The following is an 8,485-nucleotide window of genomic DNA, read 5'->3' on the forward strand; positions in this document are numbered from 1 at the left end:
CTTAAAAACTTAGAAATAGAAGAAGCCCTCTAGCTTTAACCAGTTAGACTATTAAATTTCAGAAGAAAGTAAAAATGTTGAGTAATTCCAATATAAACTAATAATGAGAATTAGTATCTCACTTTAAAAGCTAAAAGATGCTTGGAGTCTGACATACTAGCTTCGTCAAGAGTTAATTAAGTGATTCTTTAAAATCCCAAACCTTTTAAAACATATCAATATATCATTTAACTTAAAGATACACTGCATTAGTGTATGACATGTTGTGCTCTGATGCCAATTGTCACGCGCTTATGCGGAAGCGTGCTTGCTCATCAAATAAGTCGTAAGCACGGGAGAAGAATAACCAACCACACACGAGCACAATCCAAAACCAAAATACGATAGATCAATCACAAACACAGAGATATACGTTGTTCGGTAATTTGCCTACGTCCACGGGGAGAGGATGAGAAGATTCCACTAAATCAAGGAGAGTACAAAGGGTTACAATCTCACAAAACTCACAAACTAACTCTCGACCAAAGCTCTCAACTTGCTCACAATATCTCCCTCTCACAATGCTCAAAAAGTCTCTCTAATCTCTGATTACAACTCTCCTCTTTTTGATGATCCTAATCTTTTCTAAGGCGTTCCATATATATAGAAAACCTAAAACCAAAACAGACTAGGAATTCTAAAATAAAAAACAAAACAATTTAGGAATCCTAATAACCTGTTACCAAAACAGATTAAGAATCATGTTACTAAAATAGATTATGAATCCTAATAACCTGTTATCAAAACAGATTAGGAACCTGTTATTCAACAATTCTCCACATCGACGAAGTATTCCTAAAACTGAGCTGATACTAACATGAGCACCAATGCGTCGTCTCACCAACTTCATCTGCACCAATATGGTTGCCTACGTACCCCCTCTCCCAAGGAATCAGGCCGCCCGTAGTTTATCCAAATGGCCGTCAATGACCTCAACAATCACGAATGTGCAACAAGTTTCAACAATGATCAAACTTGTTGCTCGGAACCACCTTAGTGAGCATATCCGTCAGATTATCCTTCGTATGGACCTTCACAATCTCCACATCGCCATCTTTAAGAACATCAATGTGCTTCGTCCTTGCATGAAAAACCTGATTCTTCGCCAAATAGATAGCACTCATACTATCATAATAAATAGTGATGGACCGTTGCGATATACCAAGTTCCTCCAAAAATTCTTGAAGCCAAATAACCTCCTTCACAGCCTCTGTTATCGCCATATACTCTACCTTCATCGTAGACAAAGCCACCATAGACTGTAAGGTGCATCTCTAACATGCCGACGTATGGGTCAAAGTAAACACATACCCCGTTGTAGACCGACGTTTATCTAAATCTTCGGCATAATCCGAATCAACATAGCCAATGTACAACTGCCCACCTGTAGTGTCCCGCTCATAAACCAAATTAACATTGAGCGTACCTCGAATGTACCTTAAAATCCATCTCATGGCGTCCCAATGACACACTCCTGGATCATGCATGTATTTCGAAACCATGCTCACCGCATGTGATAAATCTGGCCTCGTACATACCATCGCGTATATCAAGCTCCTAACCACGCTCGCATATAGAGTCTTCGATATCAACTCTTGATCTTGACTGTCTTCGGTGAGAGGTCAGCTGAAAGCTTCAAATGGGATCCCAAAGGTACACTTACTGGCTTCGTATCCATGCTAACATGAAATCGCTATAGAACCTTCTTCAAATAAGCCACCCGTGTCAAATAAATTCTGCCATTCTCTTTGTCTCTGTCGATCTCTATTCCCAAAATATGCTTAGCCTCACCCAAATTTTTTATCTCAAACTCCTTTGAAAATTGTGCCTTCAACTCATCTATATAAGACCTGTAAATGGAGGCAACCAACATGTCATTAACATAGAGCAACAAATAGATGTACACACCTCCTTACTTGTGAAAATACACGCAAGGATCAAACTAGCTCCGAGTGTATGAATGAACAAGCATAAAACCATCGAATCGTCTATACCACTGTCGAGGAGACTGTTTCAAACCGTATAGCGATTTCTTCAACCTACAAATTAGGTTTTCCTTCCGTACAGCTCGGAATCTCAATGGATGAGTCATATATATATTTTTATCAAGATCACCATGAAAAAATGTCATCTTCACATCTAACTGATCTAACTCCAATCCATATTGTGCCACCAAAGCTATCAAAATCTGAATCGGAGAATACTTCACCACCGGAGAGAAAACGTCATTATAATCAATACCTTCCTCATGTGCATAGCCCTTCGCAACCAACCTAGCCTTGAACATAAATGGAGTGCTCTCAATGCTCTCCTTCTTCGTGTATACCCACTTGTAACCAATTGCCTTCCACCCCTTTGGAAGCTCAACAAGCTCTCATGTATCGTTCTTGTGAAGAGAGTCTATCTCCTCCTGCATAGCCACCTGCCACGAATCAGCCTCCGAACTCTGCTCGGTCTCTCTGAATATAGTAGAGACTAACTCATCGATACTCTCTACCGGAAGTGCATATACAACTACTATGTCGGTATACCATGCTGGCATCCGTATGTCTCTCCTCTGTCTCCGAACCGTAATAGAATCCTGAACCTGACCCGTCGGTCCCTGATCCTGTACAATTGTACCCGTATCCTCCTTGTTATCACCGTGCTCGCCTGGCATCACCTCAGTCGGTACTCTAATGGATACTGTACCATCTGGACAATGTGGAGCTGCATCGATCTTCACCACCTGCGATATTTCCTCCGACGGGTCACTCTCCATCTGATAAGAGCTGGGAAGCTTCAAGATAATAGCCTCATCGAACATGGCGTCTCTACTCAGCACAATCTTCCTATCAACTGGATCCCAAAGCTTGTATTCCTTGACACCGCGCTTGAATCCTACAAATATGATCTTCCTAGCTCGAGGTTCTAACTTATCAGTCTTCACATGATAGTATGCATGACACCCAAATAACTTGACCTGGTCATAATCGTGTGCCGGCTCTCCCGACCATATCTTCATAGGGGTCTTCCCCTCAATCGCAAATGAAGGCAGTCTGTTAATGAGGCGACTCGCATATGAAAGTGCCTCAGCCCAAAAAATCTTCTCCAAACCACTACGCGCCAACAAACATCGTATCTTTTCTAACAAAGACCGATTTAACCTCTCTGTCACCCTATTCTGCTGTGATGTATGACTAACTGTGAAGTGTCTCTTTATACCCTCGTCTCGACATAGCTGCTGAAAGGGTCTGATGTGTACTCACCACCATTGTCGGATCGTAACATTTTGATTTTTCTCCCAGTCTGCAGTTCTAACCTCTTCTTCCACTCCACAAATATATCTAGGACTTCACTCTTATTCGTCATAGTGTACACCCAATAACGTCTATAATAGTCATCAACAAACGTGACGAACCAATGTCTACCACCAAGTGATGCAGTCTTGGTGAGATCCCAAACATCTGTGTGCACATAATTCAGGATGCCTCTCGTTCTATGAATGGTTATCCTGAACTTCACCTTCGTCTTCTTACCAAATACACAATGCTCACAGAACTCAACTTTTTCACTCTTGGCTCCCTTCAATAGCCCCTGCTTACACAGCGCCTACAGTGACTTCTCTCCTGTGTGCCCCAATCTGTAATGCCAAAGTCTGCTAATGTCCACCTCTGAAATAGCTGAAGCAACCTGGCCAATCACGGTTCTCCCCTTCAGATAATACAAGTTCCGACTGTGAACTCACTTCATCACCACCAAAGATTCCTTAGTAACCTTTACTACTGCATCCTCAAATGTCACCTTGAATCTCTTCATCTCCAAAGCTCCAACTGAGATAAGATTCTTCTTCAATTGAGGAACAAATCTCACCTCCTTTAATTCATGGACTACTCCATCATGCATCTGAATCCTTATAGTACCTATCCCACAAATGTCACAGGATTGATCATTTCTCATGACAACAACACCCCCATCGAGTCTCTCAAATGATGAAAACCAATCTCGCCTAGGAGTCACTGTTGGCCTTCTTGTTTTGATGATGTTTAACAAACAATTTACCACTAATGTTGTTTGTCTAGTATTTGTGTTTTCTTATTTATTATAGACAAACAACATGGTTGGAGGATGGATGGAATAGAGCTTCAACGATCATATCCAAAGGAGGTTGGCGGAATGTCGGTGAAGCCTTGCAATTCAAAGTTAAAGATCAAGTTCAAGCTTCATCCGTACGTGTACCAAGTTGAGCTACAATGAAGATCAAGATCATAGCTTGGGTAATCTAGTTTAGATTTTATATTATGTGTGTTAGATACTCTAAGCTCAATATCATATACACACACATTTATTGGTTTCTTCGTGTATATATATATAGTTATATATATATATACATATGTTTTGGTTTCTATGTATATATATAGTTATATATATACATACATATGTTTTTGAGTTTTTATGGTTATATATATGAAATTACATATTTCATACTCTATTGTGTTTTAGTACTTATTGCATAGAATATGTAATTTTGTGAAAATATTATCTTATTAGTTTATAGACTTCAACATCAGTTTATACATGTTTTACTAAGTCTATAAAAATATTTCACAAAGTTTCAAAAGTTGGTTTATGTCAAAACATCAAAATTCAAGTATCTCATATTTTCATGTTTTGGACTATTTTGTAAAATAATGATATTTTTCATTTGGGAAGTCCTTTTTTAAAACCAGTTACTGTAGCATGTTTATTATCATGTCTACAATCATTCCCCAAAGTTTTACATTTTTTGGAATTTGTTTGATATTTTTAAACAGTGTTTTAAATTCAGAAAACAGCTTTCAGAATCAGTTTTCTGTTATATCAGTCTCCATCGGTCGACCGCTGGAATTTCGGGCCCCCCGCCAATGTATCCGTTGGCTTCCAACGGCTATTTTTCTGAGCTGTTTGCTGGGGCTATTTTTGTCTTTTGTTAGGGGTTTTGACTGGGTTTTTGAGTGGGTATAAATACCCTATTGCTGTTCTCTTTCAACCCAACCAAGAGAATAGTTTAAACAAATTTAAGGGTGTTTTGTGTTTGTTTAAAAGAGTGTTTAAGAGTTTTGTTTGTGAAGCAAATTTCACAAGAGCAAGTGGAAATCATCCTTTGGTGTTTGAGCATTCACTCTTCTCCCACTCTCTTGTCATCTTTGATATATTGAGAAGTTTTCTAAACTCTATTTCTAGCTTTTTTATATATTTGATTATCATTGTTATTAAGCTAGAACTACATTGAGTTTAGTTTTGATTTATTATCTCTTTTTACACACACAACCATTGAGCTTATTGTATTTACATTCATAGTATAATTGGGTTGTGGGATTGTGTAACTTAGAGAGTGAGCTTATAATTCGTTCTCATTCATTGTAGAGAACAAACACTTTGTATTGAGCCTAATTGTGAGGATTCACTTGTAATACACTTGTACACCGAGAGAAGTGTGTGGTGAGAGACGGGGTCGAATCCAAGAGGAGTGGCGTCGGTTGACGTGCCTAGGGAGAGGTTGTAACCGAGCACTTGAGGAGGAGGACACGGGCTAGGACCAACACTTAGTGTGTGAGGTGTGATTGCATAGTGATTGTATTGTGAGGTGTAAACGTTGTTCGGGTGAACGTAGAAAACCCGGTTGTGATAGTGGAGATCTCCTCGAGGTGAGGAGCGGAGACGTAGGTCGTGGGGACCGAACTCCGTAATCATATTATTTGTTTGTGATTGCATTGGCGCACTTCCTTTTATGTTCATATCTTATATTGCCTTTGTATATTGCTTGTTGATTATATTGCCCACTATCTAGTTTAGATTGTTTACCCTTGAGTTTATATATCCTTGCACTTTAGATTGTTTACCCTTGTGTTTATATATCCTTGCACATACATTGCCTATATCTCTTTGTTAGGATATATCTTGTTGTTCATATTGCTTATCCTAGCTCATATACATTGTTGTATTTTATACTTGCTAGGATAACTTATTAATTAGTTTTAATTGGTATTTAATCGGATTAGATTAGCATAAGACCCTAATCACCCCCCCTCTAGGGTCTAACAATTGGTATCAGAGCTTGGTGCTCTTTGATTTAAGGTCTAATCGCCTTGAGTTAAAGATCCAAGTTAGCTTATTGTGCTAATCTATTTTTGAGCTTTATTTGTATCTTGCTTGCATACATTTTCTTATTATGGACATACATTGTGCATCTTGTTTAGGCTATGATCCTATTGTTGCTCCTAAAATAGATAATCTCCCCTATGACCAATGGTGTTCTAGATTTAACATATTTGTTAGATCTAAACAATCCGATTTATGGGAAGTTATTGAAAATGCTTATATTATACCCACTTCGGAAAAATCTAAGTGGAGTAGCAATGATAAAAGAATGTTTAATATGAACAAGCTTTTGTTAGAATATTTGCTTAATGCCTTTGACTCATCCTTTTCTAACAAATTTGCTCATTTTGATAGTGCTTACAATTTATGGAAATTCATAGAAGCACATCAAGGCAACTTGGAGGAAATCCGACGTAGTTTGGAGGATTATTCTTCAAGTGAGTGTGGAGCATCATCATGCACACGGCCACTAGGCGATAGCCCTAGTGTGGTAAGCGATTCGGAATCCGATAGTGATATATCCATCAATGAACTCGCTTGTGCATATGATAGATTAATGCATGCCTATACTAAGTTGCATAATAATTTTATAGATTTGAAAAGCAAGCATGTTAGTTTGAAATCCGATCATGAGTTGCTAGGTTCCAAATTTGATGTCATTGCAAAAGAAAATACTATGCTTAAAGAAAACAATGACTTATTAAATTTGGAAAATGAAAAATTGACCTCATCCATTTCTAGCTTATCTCATGCTAAGAACAATGCCATATTAGAAGTAGAGAACATTAGAAATGAGTTTAATTCTTTATGTTCTACTTCTAATGCTAATGTATATGTGCCTAATGATGAGTTGAATAATATTAAAAATCGCATTTCATCTTTAGATTCAACTCTTAAATCATGCATTGTCAATAATAACAAGCTTATGGACATGTGTGCTAAATCTCATGCTAAAACATCTAAACATCCTATTCATCATGCACACGTGTATAGTAAAGTCTACAAATGCATAAATTACGGTCGTAAAGGCCATCTTGCTAGATTTTGCTATGATGCACAAAAACCCACTACGGCTCATATTAATCCTTCTTGTGCATCTCATCAAGCTTCATCATCACATTTTTCACATACACATGCACATACTCATCATGTTCATCATAAGCATGCTCATGTGTTTAAATATGATCATTGTTGTCTATTTGGTCATTTGGCTAAATTTTGTTTTGATTTAAAGAGAGTTTCACATTTGCAAAATAATTTTAAAAGATCATCCATGTTTGCAAATGTTTCTAATGTTTCTCGTGCACATGTTTATGGTCAACAAAATCAAATGGGCATCTTTCATTGCACTAATTGCAATCGGAAAGGTCATTTACACAATTTTTATTTTGACCGTGTTCGTGCACCATATGTGCCCAAGAGGGTTCATAACCTTAGGGTTTTGAGCCTTATTGATAGGGGTCATGTCCCTAACCAATCCGGCACCAAGAATTCTTGGGTGTCAAAATAATTTTTAAACCAAGAATTTTTGTACTTTTACTTTTTCTTTTTCTTGGTTTTGAAAATTACATTTTAAAATCTTTTTGTTATGAAAATAATTGTTTTTATCAAATCTTTTGTTTTCATAATTATTAGTCTTGATTTTGATGAGAGGTTTGTGTTTATATAACCCTCCGGGTTTATTGGGTGTTTATTCCCAAATCATGTTTACCGGATACAAGAATGATTGTAGCATGTTTATTATCATGTCTACAATTATTCCCCAAAGTTTTACATTAACTTATTAATTAATTTTAATTGGCATTTAATTGGATTAGATTAGCATAAGACCCTAATCACCCCCCTCTAGGGTCTAACAATTGGTATCAGAGCTTGGTGCTCTTTAATTTAATGTCTAATCGCCTTGAGTTAAAGATCCAAGTTAGCTTATTGTACTAATCTTGTTTTGATTTTATTTGTATCTTGCTTGCATACATTTTCTTATTATGGACATACATTGTGCATCTTGTTTAGGCTATGATCCTATTGTTGCTCCTAAAATAGATAATCTCCCATATGACCAATGGTGTTCTAGATTTAACATATTTGTTAGATCTAAACAATTCGATTTATGGTATGTGTTCTCATTATTGTTTGAATGTGAGTGATTGTTAGCATATCTTTTATGCTTGCTCACATATTTGCCATGATCTTTTTTTCATATTCTCCATATGGTATTTTGATAGGGGGAGCAATCCCTATATCTTTTTTTATACTCACCTATGCTTATTGATAGGGGGAGCTTTCGCTCTCTTATTCTTTTTGTCCCCTTTTTGATGTTGTCAAA

The sequence above is a fragment of the Asparagus officinalis genome, chromosome 8, assembly GCF_001876935.1.
Source record: "Asparagus officinalis chromosome 8, Aspof.V1, whole genome shotgun sequence".
NCBI classification, from domain to species: domain Eukaryota; kingdom Viridiplantae; phylum Streptophyta; class Magnoliopsida; order Asparagales; family Asparagaceae; genus Asparagus; species Asparagus officinalis.